The sequence below is a fragment of the Canis aureus genome, chromosome 36 (genome assembly GCF_053574225.1).
Source record: "Canis aureus isolate CA01 chromosome 36, VMU_Caureus_v.1.0, whole genome shotgun sequence".
Classification (NCBI taxonomy): domain Eukaryota; kingdom Metazoa; phylum Chordata; class Mammalia; order Carnivora; family Canidae; genus Canis; species Canis aureus.
The window spans coordinates 28,419,394-28,432,026 of NC_135646.1; the positions used below are offsets into that span (position 1 = coordinate 28,419,394).

General features: G+C 38.5%; 1 protein-coding gene across 1 annotated transcript in view; it reads left to right on the forward strand.

The window, feature by feature from the left end:
- TMEFF2 (transmembrane protein with EGF like and two follistatin like domains 2) overlaps positions 1 to 12,633 on the forward strand; it is a 221,785-nt gene that overhangs the window by 92,028 nt on the left and 117,124 nt on the right. The gene's annotated exons all lie outside the window — the stretch shown is intronic.

Genomic DNA, 12,633 nt, shown 5'->3' on the forward strand with positions numbered 1-12,633 from the left:
AAGAAAAACTAATTGTTCCACATTATTTTACAGTTATTATTGATTACCATGCCCTTTGCAAGTCAAGACAGAAATAGAAAGTGTAATAATTCTTACGGATGAATTTAACAGTAGAGGAGAGGGAGGATGTTTCCAAATACTTTCTTAATTACATATTAAAATTATAGGATATATTTGAAGGGCTTCAGTTGACTATCAGTAAAATGTGACTAAATGTTAGAATATGATGTCTAATCAAATATATACCAATATACATTATGAAGAGACTTTTTTTTTAAGTTTGAATATTGTTTCTTCATTCTATCAGAGTGATACATCCTCTTCAGCCACAGAGAGATTAAAAGCAACATAAAAATTGAGATGGACATATCAACTATACTCACAACACACACACAATTAATGACTAAGAATGTTTCTCCCCTTAGGTATGTGGTAAACTTTTATCTCAAATGGTGGATGTTCAAATACCACTTTAAATGTGTTTAGGTCAGTGTCTGTGGAACTTAGCCTTTTGTTCTATGGAACAAAAGGTGGGCAGAGAGGCTTCATTATACATTAAAATGAGAACAAGAACAAACAAAGTAACCTGAAGAGCAGTATAATAGAATTCATATGATATGAATCTTTTATCTGTGTCCTGGGCCCCAACTTTACTTGACCCTCTCAGTCTCCATAGACCTCATAAACAACAACTAGAATACAGTCTATAAATACCTCTCCTTTTCTGAAGGTCATTTAAATAAAACAGATAAGCTTGATTTAACTCAAATTAATAGTAAGTACATTCAACATAACTGCCTGAATATCAAAGTTCAAGACGTATGAATGTACCATGTAGAGAATCACCATGCCCTACTGCTAATACCATGTGTCTAAAAACAATCCTGAAGTTTAGAAAATAAAACAAACCAAAAACCTAGTCTTGGGCATAATACTTCTGTCGTTAAGAGCAACCCCAACATGTATGAAAACCTATGACTTCCCTTCCTTATCTTTTCCTTTTCTTCTTCCCTTTATTTTTGTGTTTGTTCTGTTTATTCCTTCTAACACTAGAGCTGTCAGGGTTTAAATACAATTTCAAAGGTTCTCACCTTGGTTTTCCACTTTGAAATCACTGCAGTTGACCTAAAAGTGACCAATAAGATCTGACCGAACCTAGATTTGTGTCATGAAGTGGCAAATTTTACCTGGAGACTCCTGGCACAGGCTCTTCTTGTCTGGTTCCCATGTTGCCACTGCTAAGGAAGAGAATCAAATGTTTATATGCTCTTGCATTTGAGGCCTTGAAATTCAGATTTGGGACTTGCATCCAAATGATTTCTTGTACTGTTTTCCATGTGTCCAATTATGGCTAGCTCTTACTGATGGGGTACACCTAGCTTCCCAATATGTGAAAAGCCAGTGAGACGCTGTTTAAGAAAAGGAAGGAGGAGTCTTTTTAGGAGTATCCAATGAATACTTCTCCATGGACAGATAACTGATAATAACATAGGAACAGGATTTGAAATGCATTCTAGAAAAAAAAAAAAAAAAAGTTATTTAACCGGATCAAATACTCCCTCCAAAATAAATAACTAGGACTAAGACATTGCTCTCCATCTCCTTGTTTGATTTTTTTTTTTTTTTTTTTTTGCCATCTACTGTATCCCGTACCTATTCATCCATTTACATAGGAGCTGTTTCTTCCCCGTAAAAAGCTCCATGAGAACAGGATCACACAGATCAGGAAAACTGCCTTAAAATGATCCCTAGTCCATGAATAAAGCCATAGAAGGAAGAACAGCTCAACAAGTGGCAGTGACATGTATCTGCCCAAGAAAGGGGCAGCTAGAGAAAATATCAAAAGGGGTTTTCCTAAGTAAACCCTTTGTTTTTTGGATTTCTATCAGGTTTCTATTTCTGCTGTAACAAAAACCACAAACTTAGTGGCTTAAAAACAACACGGATGTTTTTATCTTACAGATCTAGAGGTCAGAAGTCCAAAATGAATCTTATAGGGGCTAAAGTATGAGAAGGGCTGTTTCTTACTGATGCTCTAGTGAAGAATCTGTTTTCTTGCCTTTTCCAACTTCGAAGGCCACCCACCTTTCCTGGTTCATGGCCCTGCAGCACATTGACTTTTCACTCCATTCTCATTGCCACATTGCCTTCTGCTCATTTGTTCTGCGTCCTGTTTCTTGTAAGCATCCTTGTGATTACATTGGGCCCGCCTGGATGATCAAGAGGATCTTCCCACCAAAGTCCTTAACCACATCTGCAAAGACCCTTTTGCTATGCAAGATAATGTTCATAGGTTCTGAAGAATAGGATGTGACCATCTTTTTTTGGGGGGGGGGGGGGGGCGTTATTCTGTTTTTCTGTCCCAGGCTTCCACACAAACCTCTTTCCCAGTGGTCCCCAATCAATGACAAGAATGTTTGTCCTTGGGAACACTGAAGGCTTCCCTGAAACTTCCTGAAACATTCTGATTGCCCATTTATAAAGTCCCCAGATTCTTTTTAACCAGATAAATAATCCTCTATCTTAAATACCACACATTTGATAAATGTCAATTACCATATGGGAGTACAAAAGAATATTACATACTTGAAAATAAATACATAGAACCCCACCTGTTTGGAAATGAAGAATATTGAAGAGAATTTCTGAGCAGTACGGTCAAACTTTATCATGATTCCATTTTGTTTACATCGATGCAATCAGAAAAAAAGGAGCCATCATCACACAGAATACAACAGGAATTGTCATGACCAGGAAACAACTAGACAACAATCCGGGAATATTATTTCTTGTAACTGAGCTTTAGTAAGACCGGAAGAGCTGGGAGCTGAAGGCTCAAAGACTGGGCAAATACCTATACTTCAGATGTTTAAGTTTCTGACAAAGAAAGCAATCCTTGTGTTTTTAAAACAAACTTTTAAGAGAAAATAATCACTACATCATAAACAATAAATCATTCTCAAGAAGTAACACACACCTGTTGGAGAGAGAGCAGAGTAGTAGGACATAGGTATTACTGGACTGTAGAAATGTTACCCCCATCTTTTTCTCTTTTTTTTTCCAGTTTTTGAATACTTATGCATGAAATGCACATTTCATTTCATGGTTTTTAATGAGTTGGAGATCTACATTGAAATTCAGTACTGTGATAATAACCTCCAAATTAGTATTTTCCGTCAGATAAATTGCATTTGAAAAAAAAACTAATCTTATTGCCCATAAAGTCACATAATAAAACCAGAATGCCAACTACAGCATGGAAGACTCTCCCAGCAAATGTTACAGAGACAGTCCACTTTCCAAATGTTTGTTCTTTGTATTTGGTTATTAAAATAAGAGTTTAATTTAAAATGTGTGAATAAACTTACTCGACTACAGATAGGCAAAGGAGGTCATTTTTCTCTCTTTTAGAAAGCGAGTACTCCATCCTTCTGTTTTATGAATTTACAAATTCTGTAGGTGCTGCAGGGGCGAGAAGGTAGGGGTAGGGCAGAGGAAGAGTATGTTGAGTGTAACTGCTCAGTTAACTACTCCACTGCCCCAACAATCTCCATGATTTTCCTGACATTGCTGCTACTGTGTGACTTTTGCTTTGGCTGGGATTTATAATTCTGTCATTCAGGAATAGGTCTTAGAAAGGGGCCATTAAACAACTACCAAAGCATTAAACAGCTACACACATGGGAGCCTACCACAAGTACTGCCATGAGCTGGCTGTGGAGGATCCCTAAGCCTTGCAGCAGGTGTGATACTACTTAGAGTAGGAGTCTTGGGAGCTGGGTGTTGACAACATTGTCCAAAGGACTGGAGGCGAAAGAGCATGCGGCTTGAGTGTGCGAGACAGATGCTGCTTCCTTGCTGCATTCACCATCTCCCACGTGTGATATTCCAACACATTAACAGAGCATTAGAGTTCGTGGCATGCTTAGTGACAGGAATAGAACCATGAAATTGGTAATGTCTTGCCAGTTTTAAAATGTAGATGAATAACTTCTTGTCAGAGCAATGAAGTCTTTCTCATCCTATAAAAAATTTGTGTATAACTAATGAGACTCCTGAGCCATCATACCTGTTCAATTCAATTTCTTACACTAGTTTGGCTGTTCAACTACCTGTGGCACCTGGACTATGGAGGTAGGCATTTTCAGAACTGAGTAACACTCTAATAAATTAATAGACAAATTCCCGCCTCTAAATTGCATCCCGGATGTAATGGGCAAATTTGATGTTACCATTTTTAAGCTATTCCTGTTATTTCTATGTCAATTATCAGATTTCCTTGATTCTCCTTTATTTAGCAAATATGTAAATTATCTTATGTCACACATTGTGGAGGGGAGAGCCTGGAGATGGCGAGGTGTCAGAGAACTGCCATCTTGACGGATTGTACTCCTGGCAACTTATTATGATAATAGATTGCTTTTTATTATATCACTGCATTTGGCTGTGATGATATTTAACTACAGAAGATTAAAGACATGTCACGATGCCAGAGAATTTTATGAATGGGCTAGTGCATTTTTGTCATGTTTAAAATTAGCAAGCCAGAACAGTAATAAACAATCTTGGGAAACCACAGAGTCATTCCACTAAAGAATGCACAATTTTTGTCTTTCGGCATTTCTTTCGATTGTCGATAAAGAAATGTTTGTTACTGTTTGTGTGCTAGCACTGCGTTAGCCCATGTCGAACCCTTGACCACACACGTGACCCTGTCCTTAAAGATCCTGTAGTCACATTTATATAAGGCAACATGAAAGAAGGCAAGATAATGCATACTATTTCTAATTTACATAGTACAGAAGATAAGTGATGCTTACAGAAGAGAGAAGCAGATCAGTAAGGGTAGAATTATATAGGACAGTCTGACAGTTAAGTGGTGGATGAATAGGATTTTGTTAAGGAAAAGGAGAAAGGACGACAACTTAAGGAGATCAATGCATGGAAGAAGAAAAGAATGTGGCTGTGCAGGGAACAGGTGACACCATTTCTTAAGCTTGAAGGTGACCATTTTCTAAGCATTGTGCCACCTGATTTACATACCTTTTCTTGTTTAATACTCTCACAGAGCAGACATTATCATTCCCATTTTATAGATAAGGAAACAAAACCTTAAGAAGTGTTCCACAAAGTGTTCCCACAGCTGGGAAACAATAGAAGTTGAACTCAAGCCCAGTCTATGCATGCACCCTGAGAGGAGCATGGGGCACATAGTGGGTGCCTGCAGGCTCAATCTAGGGTGGGAGCTGTGAGAACCCAGAGGAGGACCCAGAACACAGATGCTTTCTTGGGAAGATATTCAGAGCTATCTAGAGATGAAGGAAGGCAAGGGGATCGTCAAAGAGGACTCTAAAGATTTTAACCTGTGAGGTTAATGTTGACCTTAAGCCTCAGAAAGGGAGATGAGAGTCTCTTCTCTAAAACCCCACACTCTTTGGAGTTGTCGAGGAACTTCAACAGCAGGATTCTTTGCCACTTAGAGACAAATATTCAGTCATCTTCACCTTTGGGAGAAAAAAGGCTGAGATGATTGGTCCCTAGACTGCTGACCTAGTTCTTCTATCAGTGTAACTAGGTCAAGCAGGAAGAAGAACAGCTAAGTGGGAGTGGGGAGAAAGACCTTATGTGAGCCTAGAGAGATTTGAAAAGAAAAGGAAAGGAGGTTAGGGAAGACTGTACTGGAGCCCAGGGAGCTGAGGTTTTGTCTAGATACCATAAACTCGGTGACAAATTGCAGCAATTAGTTGATTCAACCCCCAAATGTCAGTTTTGTCTTGATTTTCAATATACGTGTTTGTTAAACAAATTGAGTGCCTACTATGATGGTAAGTGGCTTAAGAGCTACAAATATGATCTAGACATGGATCCTACTCTCACAGAGTTCACTGAGAATTATGAGACCACATACCTGTAATTAACCCTCACAGCCAAGGTGAACATGGTGACAGCAAAGTAGGGACTATGTCTCCAGATTTCAGAAGAGGAAGACCTACTTCAGGAAAATGGGGACAAGGACTGGAGGAAGCCTAAGCACAGCACAAAAGCTGTTTTGGAGGTGATATTTGAAATATGTGTAATGGACTTTGGGCATTTGGAGAAGGGAAATGAAAGAAAGCCAGTTTTCGGCAAAAGGAATGGCATGAGTTAAAAGACTAAAAGGTAAAGGAACATGAAATATGAATAAGAAACAACATGAGGGTCTGCCTAGACAGCAAAGGATACATGAATATTTCAGAAAATATCAGGATAATTGATTCAATTTTGTGCTATATTTTGTATGTCTGTTGTTTCATTCAAAGCAGCTGATGCTGACACCACTAGTGATGTTAGCAGGGTCAACTTGCCCCGACCCAAATGTCACTCACTGCTTCTGCCGATCAGGCCGGATGGGATCCCTCTCTCATTATGAATTCTACAGCCAATGGTGGTGTGGGAAAATGCAAGGATTTCATCAGCTAAAAATACATTAACCTCATATTTCTATGGTTGGGGGGCCGATAGACCTTGTAAATGGCATTAGTAAAACTATGAGCCTCTCCTTTTCCACTACCCTTCAATCTTCCATGGCTCTTCCTGGACTCAGTCCTTTCCTCAATATAGGCACAATTTAGCTTCCTTGCATGTGTTAAATAGATTTTATTTGTTTTGAATAGAAAGTTTCTGGATACAGTGAAAGGAATTGAAGTCCCAATACCCGTATTGCCTTGCGGAGCCTGTGAAAGGAACGCATTTTCTCACTGTTAAGCTACAGAGAAAAAAATCCAACACTGAAACACTATAGTGTCCTAGTGAATCAGGTTAGCCGTAGGGATTGGAACCATCCTGGAGGGACTTTGTCATTTCTAAATCAAGGTTTGGCTCAAGTGGAATGACAGGAACTAATGTACTAAACTTTGCCTCCCAACATTACTTCTTTATAAATAAGTTTATTTTTGGTTTAATAAGCAAGATATCTCTTCTTTCGTATTCAAACATACAACTGAAATATGCAATGTAGAAATATAATGAATGATTAAAAATATAGTCTTTAGATGTTGATGGAGGAAGTCAACAGACATAGTACAGGGACCTGAGTCTATGGAGGGATGATGCAAAGAACTTCCTCAGAAGTATTATTTGTCAGCATCCCATTACTGGACATTAAACAGAAAAGTCTGTAATATCTGTAGTCTCTTTCGTTGCATCTACTTGTAATGGATCAGTTCCCTTTCGTTTCTCTTTTAATTTCACTGTGGTAACATGCTTGAGTGAGCACAGACATGGTACATTTAACCAATTTGGCACTATGCCTTAGGTTTATTAAACAAACAAAGATTTGATGGGCTGTCTCTAAACCCTAGCCCCTCAGGTAGTTCTTGCAGCTGTAATATTACCCCTAAGGTGACTTTTCACTCCGCTGGTACTGAGACTCCGGACACTGAGAAAGTGGAATTCACACGCTTTGGGACCAATATTTATTCCTTAGATTCTCCTCTTTCTAACCTGGATAATGTCTTCTTTCTATCTAATAACTTCCACAACCCTGAGATTGTATGGATTAGGCTGTTTTCTCTCAAGGTGTTTCTCCTTAGAGTCATCATGGAGATTAAATATTTTGTGGTTAGGAAATAAATAAATGAAGCACTATTTGGTTTTTCCCAATGAACAGTAAAGTCCTCCTCATTGATTACATAGTTTGACTTTTTTCCCTCATGTTCTTGCCCAGAGTAGGGTATAAATATCTACCTATGAGCTCCCAGATTGAGTGTTGTGTATAGTGTGAATTTTTTTAATGTCGAAAAGATATGCATTCCAGTTCTTTCCTTCTGAAGTCCAATCTAGCAAATGAGGCCTAATTTTTTTTGAGGCCTAATTGTTATTACACATGTCATATTAAAAGAGAAAATTGGTTTCTAATATGTTTTTTTCTGCCATGTATAACAGTGAGATAATAAACTGCAGCACTATATGTTAACAAAATAAAAATATTTCAAGGCAAGTGTCTTCAGAGGTTGCATATAGGCTAAACACAATGGGAGGTATAGTCCCCAGGGAATAAGGCATGGGAACTTATTCCCTTGGTAGATTTGTCTAATTCTTTATTAGTTTGGCACCTACCAAGATCTAGAAGGATCATAAAATTTGATTGTTACTATGAACATTTTATCTCATCAGCTAACAGCCCTCTTCCTTTTTTGGAGTGTTACCAGGGTGGTACATACTACAGAGCGTGCATTACTAAAAAAAGAATTGTAGTAGGAATTTTTCATGGGCAACCAGATTGCAGGCAGTTTCCATAATCAGTAATTCGAAATAGTCTACATCAACTTTTACTCAAGCAAAATCTTGTCAGAAGCCTATTTAAAAAAAAAAAAAAAAGGTTAAATTATAGGATAATTGAAATTACCTTTACTCATGTATGATTTTTGAAGAAAAAAAGCACTTTAAACATACTTTTATACAGTTTTCATGGCAGCTCACTGATACTGCATAGCGATTTTGAAGGCAAAAACAAACCAACAAATAAGTGAATGTACCAAAACCTTAAATGCTCTTGTTGTGGAGAGATGTCAGTGAATTCAACAACCAATTACTTATTAGGTCTTTCTTTTTCTTTTCTAATAGTGCTGATGATTTATGTTGGATAAAGAAGCAAACATTGCATTTGTCATATGCTAAGGCCTTTAATCTTTACAATGGCCTGTGGAATTTGATAGGGTCCCTTTTCCTGGTGAGAGAACACACAGAAGAGGTAAAGCAACCCACTGGGACGCCTGAGTGGCTCAGGGGTTGGGCATCTGCCTTCAGCTCAGGTTGTGATCCTGGGGACCTGCGGGTCCTGCATCAGGCTCCCCACATGGAGCCTGCTTCTCCCTCTGCCTGTGTCTCTGCCTCTCTCTCTCTCTCTGTCTCTCGTGAATAAATAAATAAAAATCTTAAAAAAAAAAAAAAAAAAAGCAACCGACTAAAGCCCACGATAGCCATTTGAGAGTGGCTCCCCTTCACACTTGGGAAATGGCTCCTGCCCATGAGCGGATCCTCTGAAACACAGAGCTCTTGGGAGTGCTGATTGCACGATGAGGCAATGCTGGGAGGTGATGGTAAAAGTCTCTCTTAAAAGCTTTGCAACCAGAATTACACCTTTGCATACTTACCTTTTCTGATCTAACTAGTTTACTGAATCCTGAAATTACCTCCTTAGCAGGTTTGTTTTTCCTGCTTCTGTGAGTTCACCTGTCTCCATAGATCTGGATTTCCCTTTCATATTTCTCTTCGAAATGATTATTGGCTACAAACTGCTGAAGATTCCACAACAAGAGAGAGGGAGATGGAGCCAAACATACTGTTTCGAGGTCTGAATCGTCCCATTTACCTCTTCATGGACTGTCTGCGATGGGATCACGTCCCTCAACCTCTACGAGAAAAGCCTTTCAGCTGCTGCTGTCCATTTCACTTAAAGACCCTGCAGTGAATGGTGCCTGGCTGCTCAGTGCGGTTTGTGTGCACAGAATCCCGGGGTGCATACGGAAAGGACAGCCCTGATGCCTTGTTTACCTCATTTTGGCCTCATGGAGTTGGTTTTCAGCGATGTGCTGCCTCTCCCCCGCACTCCATCTCAATTTACTGAGCAACTGTGAGCTCAAGTAACTTATCCAGAGTCACACATGAGTGGCTTACCAGAATTCATACCCCAGAACTGTCATGGTTCCTAAATCCTTTATTATGAGCATTATACTATACCATCTTCCAGGTCTCAGTATTAACATCATGTAAATTTATTCTCCAGCATGATTCATTAAAATGAAAATGGGCCATTTTCTCTGATTCTCCAAGCACTTCAGAAGAAGCGTTACATCCTGAATACAGATTTCATTTCTGAGAAGCAGACAAGAAAAGAAGTTAAACCTTTACTTGTATTGGAGGCTGGTTCATCTTAAAAGGACTTTTATTCCAGTTTCAGTTTAAAATATTAAAAGGAAAACCAAGCAGTATTAGGTTAAGAATAGCTACAACTGCATTTTTTAGCAGCAGATAAAGCAAGGAAACTAAAAAGTGCCTGTAATTCAGTGGCAAAAACCTAATGAATCTCCTCCAGATTAAACGTTAATGTAAAACTAAAAAAAAAAAAAAAAAAAAAAAGGAAAGAAAGAAAAGAAAGAAAAGAAAAAGAAAAAAATCAACCTGTGCTAGACACCCACTCACACATTTTTAAATACTTACTGCCATCAAAAAATACATAGCATCAATTTTCTTTTTTGGTGGAATCTCATTTTCCAGTTAAACAGAGAATCAAAATGATAATAGAGTAGAGAGTAGCTACTAGTAGCTACTAATAGAGTAGCTCACATATATAGAGCTCCAGTACAAAATAATATCACAAGAAATAAAGACTCAGTATCTTAAGTGTGTTTAAGATTACAGTCGAGGGGTAGAAAGGTGAAAATAAAAGTGGAGAAATTATAAAATGTGACTTTTGTCCTTTTCGTCTCTTTCAATAAGAGAATTCTCAATCCATTCTTCTTTTATTTTTTAAATATAAAAAGATTCCATTTTCTTTCCCACAGATACTTAGATTAACAATTACCCTCAGTAAGATTCACTTATTAAGCACCCCCTTATGTGTAAGGCACTATCTGGGTAATAAATATCACCTCCTCACTCAGGAATGTTAACAATTTGGTTGTGGAGCAGAGCATACATTTAATGATCCAAGCATACATCTATGATGCCAGGAAGGGAATGCCAAAGAAGTGGCACACGCAGTAAATAATACACATGTTTAGATAGGAAATAACTAATGTCCTAGCAAAAAGTGAGCATTTCAGATCAGAGCAGAGGCACAGGAAATAATGAAGGGCAGTAAGAAGAAGAGCCTGACTTAGGATTATAATGGACCCCTTTGCAAATCCCTTCTCTACGCTACCAGCTGTGTGCCTTTAAGCAGGACTTTAACTGCTCTGGTTCTACGTGGATAGGTAGGCATGATTATGTCTACCCCATGGAGGTGTTTCAAGTAGTAAATTAGGTGTACAGAGGCACCTGGGGGGCTTAGCTGGTAAAGCATCTGCCTTTGGCTCAGGTCATGATCCCAGGGTCCTGGGATCAAGCCCTATTCTGGGCTCCCTGCTCAGGGGGGAGTCTGCTTCTCCCTCTCCCTCTGCCTGTGCTCTCAAGCTCACTCTCTGTCAAATAAATAAATAAAAGCTTAAAAAAAGGTGGTGTACCTAACTACATACTCCAGGGTTTATCTCTAGGAGGTGCAATTCAGTGGTACAACGGTTCTAAGTGGTGATAGTATTAAGGGCATTTTTTTAAATATCCGGGACCAGAATCTGTTAGAACAGCATCCAAGTAAAATTGAGTTCCCTTCCCTAAGCCCTCTCTTCATCTACAATACAGTTTAATTCTCTAATTGCTTGAGTTGAACCTAAAGTCAAAATAAATCTTAGAAGTTTAGAAATGGAGATGGACGGGGGTGCCTGGGTGGCTCAGTTGGTTATAAGCGTCTGCCTTTGGCTCAGGTTGTGATTTCGGGGTCCTGGGATCAGCCCCGCTCCAGGCTCCCTGCTCAGTGGGGAGTCCACTTCTCCTTCTCCTTCTGCACCCCCCTCTGCTCATGCTCTCTCTCTCTCTCACAAATAAATAAAATCTTAAAAAAAAAAAAAAAGAAATGGGGATGGACATTTCAGATGTGAATAAAGAGTGAACAAAGTCTGCAAGTTGCCAGTGTTAACTGGAGCATTCAAGAAACAATACTGGATTTTTATTTTACTATTTTTATATGTGTGGGGGAGGGAGGTGGTTAAGTGTTGATTGTGTGGAGCAATCCTTCTGAGTATTCCTTTTCATATCCATCTTGAGAGATAATGATACTACCTAAATACTACGTGTTAGGTAAGGGATTTTTCCTCTACTATTTGACTTCAAACAGAATAATAACATCTTTTCTCCTACAGCTCTAAAAATTTTGCTAGTGTAGACATATTCTAAAATGCAAGAAATGTAACTGATACCATACAATGTCCTGCTTAGCATTTTGACATCTTTTACTGCCTTCTATTTGTATTTAATTGAAAACATATTTTACAGTTAAAAATAAATCATGTTACTCAAAGTGATAAAAATGGTTTTTAGGGATAACCTTTTGGGGAAGTACACCAAAATAAATACCAGATGGAGAAAAGACGATATAAATCTTCACTATCAAGGAAGGTCATTCATCTATAGAATCCCAATAAGTAGGCAATATAATTTTTTTTTTTGAGGGAGGGCAGAGGGAGAGAATCTCAAGCATGCTCCATGCCCGGTGTGGAGCCCAAGACTGGATCTTACAAGCCTAGGATCATGACCTGAGCCGAAATCAAGAGTCTGACCCTCAACCAACTGAGCCACCCAGGAACCCCAGGCAAAACAATTTTAATAAAATTTATTTCAGAGTAACGGTGATTAGCAAGCATACATATGCAAGAAAGTTCATCCTCACACACTGTGTAGGGAATACAAATGCAATAGCTTTATGATAAAAGTGATACAAAGTTTAAAAATGATAAAAAAGTGATGAAATGTTAGCAAAGTTTCGATGATGTTGCTAAATTCATTTATTTTCAGTAGCATTGAAATTTGGAAGATCGTTTTAGAAAATCACAGGAGAGG